Raw genomic sequence first — 18,018 nt, 5'->3', positions numbered from 1 at the left:
GTGGTTAGCTTTATTAGCCTCTCCTCCAGTGATGCTAAGAAAGCTAACCCGCCTACATTTGAGTGGTTAGCTTTATTAGCCTCTCCTCCAGTGATGCTAAGAAAGCTAACCCGCCTACATTTGAGTGGTTAGCTTTATTAGCCTCTCCTCCAGTGATGCTAAGAAAGCTAACCCGCCTACATTTGAGTGGTTAGCTTTATTAGCCTCTCCTCCAGTGATGCTAAGAAAGCCAACCCGCCTACATTCGAGTGGTTAGCTTTATTAGCCTCTCCTCCAGTGATGCTAAGAAAGCTAACCCGCCTACATTTGAGTGGTTAGCTTTATTAGCCTCTCCTCCAGTGATGCTAAGAAAGCTAACCCGCCTACATTTGAGTGGTTAGCTTTATTAGCCTCTCCTCCAGTGATGCTAAGAAAGCTAACCCGCCTACATTTGAGTGGTTAGCTTTATTAGCCTCTCCTCCAGTGATGCTAAGAAAGCTAACCCGCCTACATTTGAGTGGTTAGCTTTATTAGCCTCTCCTCCAGTGATGCTAAGAAAGCTAACCCGCCTACATTTGAGTGGTTAGCTTTATTAGCCTCTCCTCCAGTGATGCTAAGAAAGCCAACCCGCCTACATTTGAGTGGTTAGCTTTATTAGCCTCTCCTCCAGTGATGCTAAGAAAGCTAACCCGCCTACATTTGAGTGGTTAGCTTTATTAGCCTCTCCTCCAGTGATGCTAAGAAAGCTAACCCGCCTACATTTGAGTGGTTAGCTTTATTAGCCTCTCCTCCAGTGATGCTAAGAAAGCTAACCCGCCTACATTTGAGTGGTTAGCTTTATTAGCCTCTCCTCCAGTTATGCTAAGAAAGCTAACCCGCCTACATTTGAGTGGTTAGCTTTATTAGCCTCTCCTCCAGTGATGCTAAGAAAGCTAACCCGCCTACATTTGAGTGGTTAGCTTTATTAGCCTCTCCTCCAGTGATGCTAAGAAAGCTAACCCGCCTACATTTGAGTGGTTAGCTTTATTAGCCTCTCCTCCAGTGATGCTAAGAAAGCTAACCCGCCTACATTTGAGTGGTTAGCTTTATTAGCCTCTCCTCCAGTGATGCTAAGAAAGCCAACCCGCCTACATTTGAGTGGTTAGCTTTATTAGCCTCTCCTCCAGTGATGCTAAGAAAGCTAACCCGCCTACATTTGAGTGGTTAGCTTTATTAGCCTCTCCTCCAGTGATGCTAAGAAAGCTAACCCGCCTACATTTGAGTGGTTAGCTTTATTAGCCTCTCCTCCAGTGATGCTAAGAAAGCTAACCCGCCTACATTTGAGTGGTTCGCTTTTTATCTAAGTTAGTTCAAAGTTTCTATTAAAGGAAAAACAGTCATTGACTTCACAGGATTCTTTTCTCCTGGATGAGCAGCTAGAGACAGCAGAGATTGACTCTTCAGCAATGCCTCACACTAAGCATGCTTGTGGCGACAGTGGAGAGGAAAAACTCCCTTTGAACAGGAAGAAATCTACAGCAGAACCAGGCTCAGTGTGAGCACAGCTCCCATGTCAGAGGATGAATAGAGAACATCCAGTCAGTCACAGTCAGCTCTGTTCTGGCTGAAAGCCAGAGAGTCGATCTGGATTAATGAATGAACTTGTGGGGTCAAAGTCAGCTACAGCAGCACTTTCAACGCTCTGCTAGCAGTAGGCAGAAAGTGAGGCTGGTCTCACTGCTGAAGCAGCTCCTTTCATTTTGTGAGTGAGCTGCAGACACAGACCAGCTGCAGTTTGGCAGTGGCGAACAGCAGCTACCTTTACCTGCTGACGGCAGCTTCTCCCTTTAAGCTCAGAGACACAACAATGCTACTGCTTCAATGTGACCAAATCAGACTTCAAACCCGTCTGCCCAATGCTAGTGGTTTGAATCTCTGCTAACGTCACTCCGTCCTGCAGGTGTGTCATCATTACTGTCCACAGTGGAGTCAGTTTGGCATCACATGGAGATGCAGCTAGATAGCTTCCTGAAGCTCACATTAAGAAAGCAGGATCCGTTTACGCAGTCACACTGGTTTGGTTCTTCGGTTGCAGGTTGTGTCATTTCCCAACTGAAAGATTTGGGTTTTAAAAAAGCCAAGTGAAGGAGGAACCCAAACATATCCAATGGTTCATTTCACTCTAGCTGTGCAAGTAGGAATTTATAAACCTTAAAAAATAGCACAAATACTAAAAACAATAATCTACCTTTAAGCACATTAAAAGGTTAAAAAAAACAGAGCGAAAAAACTGATCCTGAAACAAACTGAGCTCCTCTGCAGCGTTCTGCCACCTGACTTCCTCCAGTCTCACCCATTTTCTTTCCCCTCTTCCTCTGATGGACGTCAGCGCCATCATTTCTTTGCTCACTGAGCTGAAAGGATCCAAAGGCCTGAGAAGTTTATTTGAACAGCAATAATAATGGTTTCCACTTCATAGATGGTCTGCATTTAGCGTCAGGTAACCTTATAAAAGTTCAGATGCTTTAAATCGTTTTGCTTTAACAAATCCAAAGAAGCTGAAGGGCAAACATAGATCTTCTTGTTTGAAAAACGTAGAAAGCAGGCTTGATGTAGGGTTGAGCAGAGGATGGGCCAGGCTCTGGAGCACCTCTCTACCAATGGAGCAGTCTCGCTACCCGATCCGTACCGGTAGCACGATCCGTACCATCAGCTCATTTGCGCCTGCGCGAACAGAATAACTTCCGGGTCGCCAAAAAATTATGTAATTACGGTACTGAAAAAACTTTATTTATATCCTTAAATAATTAAAGAATACTAAACTACATCGTAAAGACAATATTGAAGACTTTTCTGGAAGAAATGGATGCTTTTTAAATTCAATCCATTGTATTGCTTGACGTCATTTTTTCTGGAATAAAAATCCAAATTTTCGGGAAATGTTTCCTTATCAATGAAAAACTGCAGGTCACGAAAGGTAGCAAATGAATCCATTGTGGGATCAGTACTGCTGGAGTGCATAGTTAAGTACAGAGTAAATCAAATATTTAAACAAATTTAAATATATACGCTGTGTGACGTATATTTGTGCATGCTCAGAGCAGTCAGAGTAACTATCACAAGGCGATTTAACTTCTTTATGTATTTCTGTTTTTTTATTTTTAGAAAATGCAATATTGACGAAAATACAAAGATATACAAAAAGAAACCCATGCCTCTAAAAAATACAAAAGAATAAAAAAGTAAGAAAACGGAAATATTTCCACCGGAAGTTATTCTGTTTGCGCACGCGCAAATGAGCTGATGGTACGGATCGTGCTTCCGGTACGGATCGGGTAATGACAAGCAGGTCAGTGCTGAAGCTCCGCCCACTCTGTGCCATACAGAGCAGATGTTAGCTTAGCAGATGGCCATAATTGTTAAAAATAATGACAAATGAATCAAAAATATTCTGGCAATAATACAGAGAGAAAAGGATCAGCTCACATCAACGGACCTGACATGATGCAGGAAGTCATCAACCTTCCATCAGTGTGTGAGTGAATGACTGAATGTAGTTTAAAGCACTTTGGTCGAATCTCCTGACTTGACCAAAGCGCTGCACAAGTACAGCCCATTTACCATTTACCATTCCACTGACCTTCCAAGCAAGATGGATTGTTCTGAGATTTGGGAATTAACAAATCCCAAAAATACATCTTGCCAGGAGCCAGGAGGAGGGCTGAACCAAAACAAAGATGGCTGCTCTGGTTTCAGCTGGAAGAGAGTTTTGCCTTTGTGGATGCGAAGACGTTTCCCCACCAACCGGACTTGGTAAGAGTTTGATTAATCAGTTAATGTTGCAAGTTGAGAAAATCATCCTGCTGCTGCTGCAGTGATTGGCTATAAGCTGGACATGGGAGGCAGGTAACCAATCAGCTGGAAGAATTGGATTGAACGTTCCTCCCTTTGTGAACACTTTCTACACGAGGCTTTCCAGATGGATCCTTGTAGAACTCTGACTTGACTAAAGGGTGGAGGTGAATTAACCAGGTTACGCCTCTTCAGCTCCGACCTTATATGTCTGCCGTGGAAACGCTAACGCTAACATTTCTGTGTGAGGTTTATCCCAATCTGATGAGTTCTCACTAAATGGTTATTTATTTATTTATTTCTATGGAATGAAATATAAATCCCTTTATCGTCCCACAATGGGGAAATTCCCTCTCTGCATTGAACCCCTCCCCTTGGGGAGGAGTGTGGGATTAAGGGTCTTGCTCAGGGACCCAGAGTGCAGGCTGTGGGGATCGAACCGGGCAACCTTCTAATAGCACAAGTTGCTCTAACCACATGGCCAACAGTCACTATGTACTAATGAATGCGCACCTTAAAGAACAAATGTAAAACATTTCTTACTGCTGTTAATGACTGCAGCCATTGGTTATTTTTCATTATTTTCATGCTTTAATCTTAGGCGCCCTTATTGATGCAATATCTGTGGTGTTTTATTGAAACTGTAATCTTATTGTGGCCATTTTAAATCACTAAGACTGTGTAATCATTTTAGAAATAAAGTGGAAAACACTGAAAAACCAAAGCAGTGTCATTCTGCATTGGTTTAATTTTGGAGGGACCCATCTGGTCCCTGAGCGTCGGCTGCAGCCAGTGACACACTGTAAGCTGATCTAGATGCTCTGCATCTAGAGATAAATGAATCAACAGAAACCTGATCTGAGGTCAGCGGCTCTCAGGCTGAAACACAAACCAAGCAGCAATGTCAGGATGATCTGCCACACCCACAAAAGAAAAGGATGTTTCCAGCTCATCATCATTTAATTTTAATGCATAAACAATTTATGGTTTAATAAAAGCTTCTCCAGGAACACAGTTTGTTCCAAAGTTTATAGGTTAATCCAAGAATCTAAAGAAGAGTCGGTTTATCAAAGAGTTCATTCCAACAAGCTAAAGTTAGAGACGATTAGAGGAACCTTCCTGCCTGACGATGTTCCAGTAAAAGGAAATGAGGATTTCACTTTGGATCGAAGGAAGAAAGACTTTTCCTTTCTATAATGAATGAGATTATCTAAAGATTAAAGTGAAAATTACATTTTTCTATGAATGAAGAGGTGGAAGCATTTGTTAGACAAAGGCTGAATAATCGAATCCAACAAGGATTAAAACGTTTAATGATTTCCCAATGAAGATCCTGATCTTATTAAAAAATAAACCATGTTTAAATTTCTTTGGAGATGTTTCTATACATCAAACCAAATCTCTAAGCTAGAGATGAACATAGAATGTGCAGCGACCTGAGTTTGGGCTGACTAGATGCTACAAGCAGCTTTTTAATGAATATGATGCAGATTCTGTCCATCAGAAACCTAAATGTTCCGGAGCAGCAGAGCCTCCTTGGCTGTTTTAGAGTCACTTTCCCTGTGAAGTTCTTTCACTAGAGTACGATGGTGAAAGCACGAGCTAACCCTGGACGTTGTGACCAGATGGAACAGTTTGCTGGACGTGCTGGAGCACTTTATAGAGCAACAGCACGTCATCTCTACTGACTGCTCACCTTTCACGAGGTTTGGTCCCATGAAACCTATGAAGGAAGCTATCCCAGCAATATCTGAGGACAAGCAACCACCTCTATCTGTCATCACTTCTGATCCTTAGACTTAAAGGCTGCTGTGAAGAATTACTTGGGAGCAAATCTAAGAATTTTTTTCTTTTAAGTGTGCATTTTCTTAGTTACACTAGTCAATGGCTCATATTTCATCATGTATTTATCATAACTCACACTGTTAAAAAATGTCAATATATGATGGACAGAATGAGACTGTGTGCTGCATCAGATCTAGATCTTTGCTTTAAGGCTTTTGAGGATCAAAAGGACACCATCTCCAGGCTGCCACTGCTGCATGTGATGCAAGTTTTTTTTTTTTAATGGATGATTAAAATATCAGATTAAAAATAATATTACTTAATTTAAGAGTTAAATAATATCAGTCTTATTTTTCCAGTCTTATTCAACAGCAAGATAATGATGGCAATGAGCCCGTGACATCATCAATGACCCCTAACCCCCCCACCATGGACTGTTCTCCCTGCTGCCCTCTGGGAAGAGGGTTTTTTTATCCTTTATTTATATAATATTTATATTACTATCATCCTGGAAGAAGCGAGTTCAACTATCAAGTAATGCAGACACTAGGATAACCGCTAAAATGTAGTTCTCTTAGCCTCCAGTAGATGGCGCCATTCTAACCTGTATAAAATGTATTGAGCTTGGTGTCAAACTTAGTGTCAAATTGGTCATTAAATGAGTGTTGGACGTCTTGGACTGGGAGACGGGTCTGTCTCCTTCCCTCCACCGTCTCCTGCTGGTCTGGTCTGGCTGCTTCAGGTCGTTCTTTTATATTCTCTCTTTTTATACGCAGTCTAGGGAAGAATCCAGGCTAAGTACGTAAAGTTATAATCGTGTGATGTCTACTTCAGGAAATGAGCAGAGATGCATTAAAGGTCCAGAAATCCCTGGGAAAATGTAACTAGTAGCGTCTAAGGATGCTAACCCAGTACTAGAAGTAGCTTCACAGCTGAAAAGCTATTTGATGTAGAAAACAGCAACGTTACGACATTACGGCGGTACGACTTTACGAGCGGCGCTACTGCCCAACATCTATGTCTTTAAAAAAAAAAAAGACATCTGCCTCAGTTTAGCTAAAAGGAAAAAAGCCTTAATTATTTACCGTTTCTTGAATAATCAAAATAGAGAAGCTAGAGGCTGAACTTAAAAAATAAAAGTGTAATTTAGAGGTTATATTCAGGTTATATTGGTCTATATTTCTAGTCTTTAAATACTGGCTTACTGTCAGTGATGTCACTTCCTTAAAGACTTCCAGATTGAATCCCCTTATAAGCAAACCGTTGCCGGGAGGGAAATTAAACCAGCAACTCAAACCCTCTGACACACACACACACTCTGACACACACATATTGTGTCACACTATCTCTGTGGGGACTTTTCATTGACTTCCATTGATTTCTATGGCCTCATGAGGACCAGTCATCGGTTCTCACAAGGTAACACAGTCATGGAGACAGACACACATTTTGCTGAAAGCATAACGATGCAACCGTAGGTCCTGGTTGGCCCTCTGCTGTGGTTCCCTTTTCAACCATTAACTGGTCTAACTGGTCATGCATAATCTTTTATCCTTATGAAACACTGCAAAAACCAACAGACTTACTGTCAGGATAGCTGGATATCAGCATTTCTCATGATTTTTGTCTTTTCCAGAGGAAACAATCTGCATTTCAAAGATGGAAACAAATTAAAGCACATAAATCAGCCAACAGGCCTAAGATGCAGCAGAAAAGCCCAGATTCAAGAGTCTCAGGTAAAACTGGAGCAGCGAGCAGCTGGTGTTCCCCAGGGCTGTAGGAGACCCTCAGCAGGACCCCCTTCCATCCGTTCCTCTGGGTTTCATAGCAACTTGGCTCAGAAGGCATTGGTGTTGTGCTGCAGCTCCGGCAGCAGCAGCTGTTTGGGTGGAGGAGAAGAGAGGAACCGTTCAGTGGTCATCTCCTCAGTTCCCCGACGCTCCTTTGGTTTCACCATCAAAGTCCACATCATCTTCAGATGTTATTGATTTCATAATAGGTAAAAATGTTCTAGAATTTAAAACTTTTTAATTTTACCCAAATAAAATGTAATTTTTCTATACATTTCATTGGCATTTAACAGTTTGACACTAACTTTTATAACCTTCTGGGGTATTTGCAATAATTCAACAGTTGCTATAAATTTAGTAGCTTATTTTGAAATAAATTCAGGTCAGTGAATCAGCTGAATACCATCAACATTTCCTACTTCGACCTCCATGCAGAATCCTCCTCCTCATCAGCAACAGTTTGGATTCAGTTGAGTGAATTCACAGAAAAGGAAAGCAGAGCAGAAGCAGACGCCGCCCAGTCAGAGATGGAAAGATTCACCAGACGATTCCTGATCTCAGCAGCGACGCTCAGAGCAACAACATCAATTATCCATCAAATATCTGACTGCAGGAAACAAGAGCTGAAAGAGTCCAGGAAGGAGAAACAAGGCCAGAGCAGCAACGTCTAGGACATAAAAGCTTCACTAATAACTTAAGCTTGGCTCTAATGCAAAGCCTGGGCTGGAGAAAGCAGCTGAGCTGTTTGCATTTATCTGAGGAAGGACAGAGGTTGGAGTCTTTCTTCCCTGCAGAGCTTTAGGAGACTTTTACCCAAAACGTTAAATCAAACTGGAAATCATTCATCTTTCATCATATTGACCTAAACCTCCACTTGCCCAGGCTTGTTGCCTCAGCATCAGTAACCAAACTCAAATACGTCGTTAATGTCTTTAGGATTGTTTAGCATCTGTATTTTATGTTTTCCTCAAACTGTTGTCCTGTAGGGAGTCAAGTTGCCAAATGGACCGGATCTGGGCCTGGTAGTAGTTTCAGTTCCACGCGGTCAGCAAGTTCCTTCTGACCACAGCTTCTGTTCTGATGCCTGCAGCCAGAACCCAGCAGAACCACCTGTTCACACAATTATACCTGCTCAAAGGTTACCTGTGGAGTACCACAGGGATCAGTGCTAGGACCAATTCTCTTTACTTTATACATGCTCCCAATCGGTAGAGTTATTAGACAGCATGGGATTAATTTCCACTGTTATGCTGATGATACCCAGCTATATCTGTCTATAAATCCAGATTAAACTAACCCATTACATAGATTACAGGCATGTCTGAAGACATAAAAACCTGGATGACTCTTAACTTTCTGCTTCTGAATGCAGACAAAACAGAAGTTATAGTCTTTGGACCAGAGTCTCTGAAAAAGAAGCTGATTAGTCAGTCACTTCATTTGGATGGGATTAAACTGATTTCAGATAATAAAGTAAAAAATCTTGGTGTTATTTTTGATCAGGACCTGTCATTTAAATCCCATATCAAAGAGGTTTCTAGAATTTCCTTCTTTCAGCTGAGGAATATTGCACAATTTTGATGAGGGGGCGGAGCTTCAAAACAGACACTGAGGTTTAGGGATTTCTGCTGGACAGCAAAGTTCATTCAATATATCAGTGCAGTTATGCTGGGAGGGGGGGGGCTACTCTGCCCCCCAGCAGAAACAACCAGTTTGTTATTCTTAACTGAAGGAGCTCTGCTGCAGCAGCTGCTGTTATTGTTCTGCAGCGGTTAGCTGCAGCTAGGCAGCAGATTCCTGCAGAGTACACTGGTAATTTATTGGTATTAATAATTAAGGTATTATTCTGTCCCTCATTCCCTGACGGGACACTTGAACCCCTGCAGGATGTTGGTAGGTCCAACTCTCTGTGGCTTCTGGAGAAGTTGGGTGTTTGATTCTGTCCCTAGAAGTACTTCTCTGTCTTCTTCAAAAGTCAGGGTTCTTCCCAGCATATTTCATCCTAGCCTCTGCCTAAAGCCGGGCGAACAGTGTGCGATTTTTTTCAATCGTTGCACGCAGCTGCTGCTCACACGGTACGAGGAAACCTCAGGGTTTCCTCGTACCGTGTGAGCTCAAAGCTCACAATTTATGTTCGCCCGACGCTCTGATGCGATCTACCTGCTCACACTGTACGACTAAAAACCAGGTGGGACTCCGCTCCACAGTGAGATGGCGCTACTCATTGCCCCCCCACCATGCTGCTGGGTTTACATCTGAGAGGAAGAATAAAAAGAAGAATCCTTGTTTGCGCCCTGAGCGATTTGCCCATGACCTCACGATTCCAGATGGGGAGGTGGTCGTGAGAGGCGGATCGCCACTCGTAACCCCCTGTACGCTACACGACTCACGATCAGGCTTAAAGTCGGGCCGATCGAAAGATTCTTGCACGACTGGAAAATCGCCCCGAAAATTGCACAGTGTACGCCGGGCTATATGCTATTATTCAGAGCAGTATGCTGATTGATAGCCGACTCCTTCCACCTCTGTCCAACGTACTTCAGCATAAACACACAACAAAAGTTGTCAAACTTTTAATTAGGCCAATGCTCTAAATTTAAATTAACAGCTTTGTTTACTAAGGTTTTGGCAGCGCGCCGCCATGTTGCAGTATGCTAAGAGGTCTAAGATCTAACCATGGGGTTCCAGCGCAGAAGATCTAAACCTGACATAACCATGGGGTTCTACTGCAGAAGATCTAAACCTGCAGAACCATGGGGTTCTACTGCAGAAGATCTAAACCTGACAGAACCATGGGGTTCTACTGCAGAAGATCTAAACCTGCAGAACCATGGGGTTCTACTGCAGAAGATCTAAACCTGACAGAACCATGAGGTTCTACTGCAAAAGATCTAAACCTGCAGAACCATGGGGTTCTACTGCAAAAGATCTAAACCTGCAGAACCATGAGGTTCTACTGCAAAAGATCTAAACCTGCAGAACCATGGGGTTCCACTGCAGAAGATCTAAACCTGACAGAACCATGGGGTTCCACTGCAGAAGATCTAAACCTGACAGAACCATGGGGTTCTACTGCAAAAGATCTAAACCTGCAGAACCATGGGGTTCCATTGCAGAAGATCTAAACCTGACAGAACCATGGGGTTCTACAGCAGAAGATCTAAACCTGCAGAACCATGGGGTTCTACTGCAGAAGATCTAAACCTGACAGAACCATGGGGTTCTACTGCAGAAGATCTAAACCTGACAGAACCATGGGGTTCTACTGCAGAAGATCTAAACCTGCAGAACCATGGGGTTCTACTGCAGAAGATCTAAACCTGACAGAACCATGAGGTTCTACTGCAAAAGATCTAAACCTGCAGAACCATGGGGTTCTACTGCAAAAGATCTAAACCTGCAGAACCATGAGGTTCTACTGCAAAAGATCTAAACCTGCAGAACCATGGGGTTCCACTGCAGAAGATCTAAACCTGACAGAACCATGGGGTTCCACTGCAGAAGATCTAAACCTGACAGAACCATGGGTTCCAGCGCAGAAGATCTAAACCTGCAGAACCATGGGGTTCTACTGCAGAAGATCTAAACCTGACAGAACCATGGGGTTCTACTGCAGAAGATCTAAACCTGACATAACCATGGGGTTCTACTGCAGAAGATCTAAACCTGCAGAACCATGGGGTTCTACTGCAGAAGATGTAAACCTGACAGAACCATGGGGTTCTACTGCAGAAGATGTAAACCTGACAGAACCATGGGGTTCTACTGCAGAAGATCTAAACCTGCAGAACCATGGGGTTCTACTGCAGAAGATCTAAACCTGACAGAACCATGGGTTCCAGCACAGAAGATCTAAACCTGACATAACCATGGGGTTCTACTGCAGAAGATCTAAACCTGCAGAACCATGGGGTTCTACTGCAGAAGATCTAAACCTGACAGAACCATGGGGTTCTACTGCAGAAGATCTAAACCTGACAGAACCATGGGGTTCTACTGCAGAAGATCTAAACCTGCAGAACCATGGGGTTCTACTGCAGAAGATCTAAACCTGACAGAACCATGGGTTCCAGCGCAAAAGATCTAAACCTGACAGAACCATGGGGTTCTACTGCAGAAGATCTAAACCTGACAGAACCATGGGGTTCTACTGCAGAAGATCTAAACCTGACAGAACCATGAGGTTCTACTGCAGAAGATCTAAACCTGCAGAACCATGGAGTTCTACTGCAGAAGATCTAAACCTGACAGAACCATTAGGTTCTACTGCAGAAGATCTAAACCTGCAGAACCATGGGGTTCTACTGCAGAAGATCTAAACCTGCAGAACCATGGGGTTCTACTGCAGAAGATCTAAACCTGACAGAACCATGGGGTTCTACTGCAGAAGATCTAAACCTGACAGAACCATGAGGTTCTACTGCAGAAGATCTAAACCTGACAGAACCATGGGGTTCTACTGCAGAAGATCTAAACCTGACAGAACCATGAGGTTCTACTGCAAAAGATCTAAACCTGCAGAACCACGGGGTTCTACTGCAGAAGATCTAAACCTGACAGAACCATTGGGTTCTACTGCAGAAGATCTAAACCTGCAGAACCATGGGGTTCTACTGCAGAAGATCTAAACCTGACAGAACCATGAGGTTCTACTGCAGAAGATCTAAACCTGACAGAACCATGGGGTTCTACTGCAGAAGATCTAAACCTGACAGAACCATGGGGTTCTACTGCAGAAGATCTAAACCTGACAGAACCATGGGGTTCCACTGCAGAAGATCTAAACCTGACAGAACCATGGGTTCCAGCGCAGAAGATCTAAACCTGCAGAACCATGGGGTTCTACTGCAGAAGATCTAAACCTGACAGAACCATGGGGTTCTACTGCAGAAGATCTAAACCTGACAGAACCATGGGGTTCTACTGCAGAAGATCTAAACCTGCAGAACCATGGGGTTCCACTGCAGAAGATCTAAACCTGACAGAACCATGAGGTTCTACTGCAGAAGATCTAAACCTGCAGAACCATGGGGTTCCACTGCAGAAGATCTAAACCTGACAGAACCATGGGGTTCTACTGCAGAAGATCTAAACCTGCAGAACCATGAGGTTCTACTGCAGAAGATCTAAACCTGACAGAACCATGGGGTTCTACTGCAGAAGATCTAAACCTGACAGAACCATGAGGTTCTACTGCAAAAGATCTAAACCTGCAGAACCATGGGGTTCTACTGCAGAAGATCTAAACCTGACAGAACCATTAGGTTCTACTGCAGAAGATCTAAACCTGCAGAACCATGGGGTTCTACTGTAGAAGATCTAAACCTGACAGAACCATGAGGTTCTACTGCAGAAGATCTAAACCTGACAGAACCATGGGGTTCTACTGCAGAAGATCTAAACCTGCAGAACCATGGGGTTCTACTGCAGAAGATCTAAACCTGACAGAACCATGAGGTTCTACTGCAAAAGATCTAAACCTGCAGAACCATGGGGTTCTACTGCAAAAGATCTAAACCTGCAGAACCATGAGGTTCTACTGCAAAATATCTAAACCTGCAGAACCATGGGGTTCCACTGCAGAAGATCTAAACCTGACAGAACCATGGGGTTCCACTGCAGAAGATCTAAACCTGACAGAACCATGGGTTCCAGCGCAGAAGATCTAAACCTGCAGAACCATGGGGTTCTACTGCAGAAGATCTAAACCTGACAGAACCATGGGGTTCTACTGCAGAAGATCTAAACCTGACATAACCATGGGGTTCTACTGCAGAAGATCTAAACCTGCAGAACCATGGGGTTCTACTGCAGAAGATCTAAACCTGACAGAACCATTAGGTTCTACTGCAGAAGATCTAAACCTGCAGAACCATGGGGTTCTACTGCAGAAGATCTAAACCTGCAGAACCATGGGGTTCTACTGCAGAAGATCTAAACCTGACAGAACCATGGGGTTCTACTGCAGAAGATCTAAACCTGACAGAACCATGAGGTTCTACTGCAGAAGATCTAAACCTGACAGAACCATGGGGTTCTACTGCAGAAGATCTAAACCTGACAGAACCATGAGGTTCTACTGCAAAAGATCTAAACCTGTAGAACCACGGGGTTCTACTGCAGAAGATCTAAACCTGACAGAACCATTAGGTTCTACTGCAGAAGATCTAAACCTGCAGAACCATGGGGTTCTACTGCAGAAGATCTAAACCTGACAGAACCATGAGGTTCTACTGCAGAAGATCTAAACCTGACAGAACCATGGGGTTCTACTGCAGAAGATCTAAACCTGACAGAACCATGGGGTTCTACTGCAGAAGATCTAAACAGACAGAACCATGGGGTTCCACTGCAGAAGATCTAAACCTGACAGAACCATGGGTTCCAGCGCAGAAGATCTAAACCTGCAGAACCATGGGGTTCTACTGCAGAAGATCTAAACCTGACAGAACCATGGGGTTCTACTGCAGAAGATCTAAACCTGACAGAACCATGGGGTTCTACTGCAGAAGATCTAAACCTGCAGAACCATGGGGTTCCACTGCAGAAGATCTAAACCTGACAGAACCATGAGGTTCTACTGCAGAAGATCTAAACCTGCAGAACCATGGGGTTCCACTGCAGAAGATCTAAACCTGACAGAACCATGGGGTTCTACTGCAGAAGATCTAAACCTGCAGAACCATGAGGTTCTACTGCAGAAGATCTAAACCTGACAGAACCATGGGGTTCTACTGCAGAAGATCTAAACCTGACAGAACCATGAGGTTCTACTGCAAAAGATCTAAACCTGCAGAACCATGGGGTTCTACTGCAGAAGATCTAAACCTGACAGAACCATTAGGTTCTACTGCAGAAGATCTAAACCTGCAGAACCATGGGGTTCTACTGTAGAAGATCTAAACCTGACAGAACCATGAGGTTCTACTGCAGAAGATCTAAACCTGACAGAACCATGGGGTTCTACTGCAGAAGATCTAAACCTGCAGAACCATGGGGTTCTACTGCAGAAGATCTAAACCTGACAGAACCATGAGGTTCTACTGCAAAAGATCTAAACCTGCAGAACCATGGGGTTCTACTGCAAAAGATCTAAACCTGCAGAACCATGGGGTTCCACTGCAGAAGATCTAAACCTGACAGAACCATGGGTTCCAGCGCAGAAGATCTAAACCTGCAGAACCATGGGGTTCTACTGCAGAAGATCTAAACCTGACAGAACCATGGGGTTCTACTGCAGAAGATCTAAACCTGACATAACCATGGGGTTCTACTGCAGAAGATCTAAACCTGCAGAACCATGGGGTTCTACTGCAGAAGATCTAAACCTGACAGAGCCATGGGGTTCTACTGCAGAAGATCTAAACCTGCAGAACCATGGGGTTCTACTGCAGAAGATCTAAACCTGACAGAACCATGGGTTCCAGCGCAGAAGATCTAAACCTGACATAACCATGGGGTTCTACTGCAGAAGATCTAAACCTGCAGAACCATGGGGTTCTACTGCAGAAGATCTAAACCTGACAGAACCATGAGGTTCTACTGCAAAAGATCTAAACCTGCAGAACCATGAGGTTCTACTGCAAAATATCTAAACCTGCAGAACCATGGGGTTCCACTGCAGAAGATCTAAACCTGACAGAACCATGGGGTTCCACTGCAGAAGATCTAAACCTGACAGAACCATGGGTTCCAGCGCAGAAGATCTAAACCTGCAGAACCATGGGGTTCTACTGCAGAAGATCTAAACCTGACAGAACCATGGGGTTCTACTGCAGAAGATCTAAACCTGACATAACCATGGGGTTCTACTGCAGAAGATCTAAACCTGCAGAACCATGGGGTTCTACTGCAGAAGATCTAAACCTGACAGAGCCATGGGGTTCTACTGCAGAAGATCTAAACCTGCAGAACCATGGGGTTCTACTGCAGAAGATCTAAACCTGACAGAACCATGGGTTCCAGCGCAGAAGATCTAAACCTGACATAACCATGGGGTTCTACTGCAGAAGATCTAAACCTGCAGAACCATGGGGTTCTACTGCAGAAGATCTAAACCTGACAGAACCATGGGGTTCTACTGCAGAAGATCTAAACCTGACAGAACCATGGGGTTCTACTGCAGAAGATCTAAACCTGACAGAACCATGGGGTTCTACTTCAGAAGATCTAAACCTGCAGAACCATGGGGTTCTACTGCAGAAGATCTAAACCTGACAGAACCATGGGGTTCTACTGCAGAAGATCTAAACCTGACAGAACCATGGGGTTCTACTGCAGAAGATCTAAACCTGCAGAACCATGGGGTTCTACTGCAGAAGATCTAAACCTGACAGAACCATGGGGTTCTACTGCAGAAGATCTAAACCTGACATAACCATGGGGTTCTACTGCAGAAGATCTAAACCTGCAGAACCATGGGGTTCTACTGCAGAAGATGTAAACCTGACAGAACCATGGGGTTCTACTGCAGAAGATGTAAACCTGACAGAACCATGGGGTTCTACTGCAGAAGATCTAAACCTGCAGAACCATGGGGTTCTACTGCAGAAGATCTAAACCTGACAGAACCATGGGGTTCTACTTCAGAAGATCTAAACCTGCAGAACCATGGGGTTCTACTGCAGAAGATCTAAACCTGACAGAACCATTAGGTTCTACTGCAGAAGATCTAAACCTGACAGAACCATGGGGTTCTACTGCAGAAGATCTAAACCTGACAGAACCATGAGGTTCCAGCGCAAAAGATCTAAACCTGACAGAACCATGGGGTTCTACTGCAGAAGATCTAAACCTGACAGAACCATGAGGTTCTACTGCAGAAGATCTAAACCTGACAGAACCATGGGGTTCTACTGCAGAAGATCTAAACCTGACAGAACCATGAGGTTCTACTGCAAAAGATCTAAACCTGCAGAACCATGGGGTTCTACTGCAGAAGATCTAAACCTGACAGAACCATTAGGTTCTACTGCAGAAGATCTAAACCTGCAGAACCATGGGGTTCTACTGCAGAAGATCTAAACCTGACAGAACCATGAGGTTCTACTGCAGAAGATCTAAACCTGACAGAACCATGGGGTTCTACTGCAGAAGATCTAAACCTGACAGAACCATGGGGTTCCACTGCAGAAGATCTAAACCTGACAGAACCATGGGTTCCAGCGCAGAAGATCTAAACCTGCAGAACCATGGGGTTCTACTGCAGAAGATCTAAACCTGACAGAACCATGGGGTTCTACTGCAGAAGATCTAAACCTGACAGAACCATGGGGTTCTACTGCAGAAGATCTAAACCTGCAGAACCATGGGGTTCCACTGCAGAAGATCTAAACCTGACAGAACCATGGGGTTCTACTGCAGAAGATCTAAACCTGACAGAACCATTAGGTTCTACTGCAGAAGATCTAAACCTGCAGAACCATGGGGTTCCACTGCAGAAGATCTAAACCTGACTTTTTTCTGGAAAGAATGTGACTGTTCAGAAAACTGCAGGATCTCCATCCCAGGAAAACAGAACCGCTCATGTCTCTCAGTAAAAACAAAGAATTAAGCTGTTATCAAACACATGAAAGCAAATCTGACCAACAATAGTTTAATGTTTCCATGAACGATCTAGAAAGACTGTAAATGTTTAAATAACTTTGATAATTGATGGTTTATCCTGATCCAGGGCTGCTGCCCTTCAGTCCAGGACTTCTGCAGGAACACTGCGGTCCAATGCTCAGACTAAAGCCACCTTCACTGCAGATCACTTACCTGCAGACACGCCGAGCATCAGATCCACGACACAATCCCGGAAATGACGCTTCTGGTTATTTAGAATCAGTCCGCCGGTTCTGTTCGATCCAACAAGAAACAGTCTGACACCGAAAAGCGACCAATGTCGTAGCAGCGCGCGCCCTCGGCCTGGTTTCCTGTGGTCTTTTTTCACCTGCAGGGTTCAGTTCTGCTGCTCACGCGCCCAGGTGAGAACAGAGGTTGGACTGAAGAGAGCCGCTGCCGCTGCTGCTGCGGTGGAGAGAAGAGGTGGAGCCGCTCGGAGAGAGAGCTGCTGAATCATCCTCAGTCACCAACAACTCCCGTTTCTCTGTCATCGAACCCCGATAATCACCGGAACCAACCCGGAACCACCGCAGAACTCCCAATAAACCAAACCTGATTCACAGCTTGGCCCAGAACCGAACCGGACCAGGAAAGTGGTCCTCACTCTGAGGCCAAGACAGGAGCACAGACACACACAGCAAGTCTGACGTCACCTTCCGGTGGTAAACGTTAGACACAGAGAGGTATGGCAGGCCGTTTGGACATTTATTGAAAGCTTTTTTAAAAATCTCTAAAATAAGATCCTTCCTGGTCAAGAATACATTCCTACTTGTCAGAACTGTGAAAATGGATGTCATGGATTACATTTCTGCCAGCAAAAAAATACATTGCAAGATGCAGAAAATATAACTGTTCGAATAAACTTTCAGATACCTAGAAATCTTTAAACAATTGTGTCAGTTTTGACATTTATTAACTTGAATGAATGTATATTTCAGATGTCAAATGCATTTCTTACTAGTCAAAATAAACATTTCAGACAATTAAAATAACATTCTTCCATCTTAAATAAAAAAAATATAGAATT

General features: G+C 43.8%; 1 protein-coding gene across 2 annotated transcripts in view; it reads right to left on the bottom strand.

Annotated features, from left to right (window-relative positions):
- Nucleotides 1-17,645, bottom strand: part of LOC119777537 (serine-rich coiled-coil domain-containing protein 2-like) — a 50,878-nt gene extending 33,233 nt beyond the window's left edge. For both annotated transcript variants that reach the window (XM_038276436.1, XM_038276437.1), the window contains exon 1: nt 17,145-17,645. The gene's annotated coding sequence lies outside the window, so the exon portion shown is untranslated. The remainder of the gene's footprint in view (nt 1-17,144) is intronic.
- Nucleotides 17,646-18,018: the final 373 nt, after the last annotated feature.

The sequence above is a fragment of the Cyprinodon tularosa genome, unplaced genomic scaffold (genome assembly GCF_016077235.1).
Source record: "Cyprinodon tularosa strain WSP-4 unplaced genomic scaffold, ASM1607723v1 ctg1241, whole genome shotgun sequence".
Lineage (NCBI taxonomy): Eukaryota > Metazoa > Chordata > Actinopteri > Cyprinodontiformes > Cyprinodontidae > Cyprinodon > Cyprinodon tularosa.
This window is presented reverse-complemented; position numbering and strand designations above follow the sequence as displayed.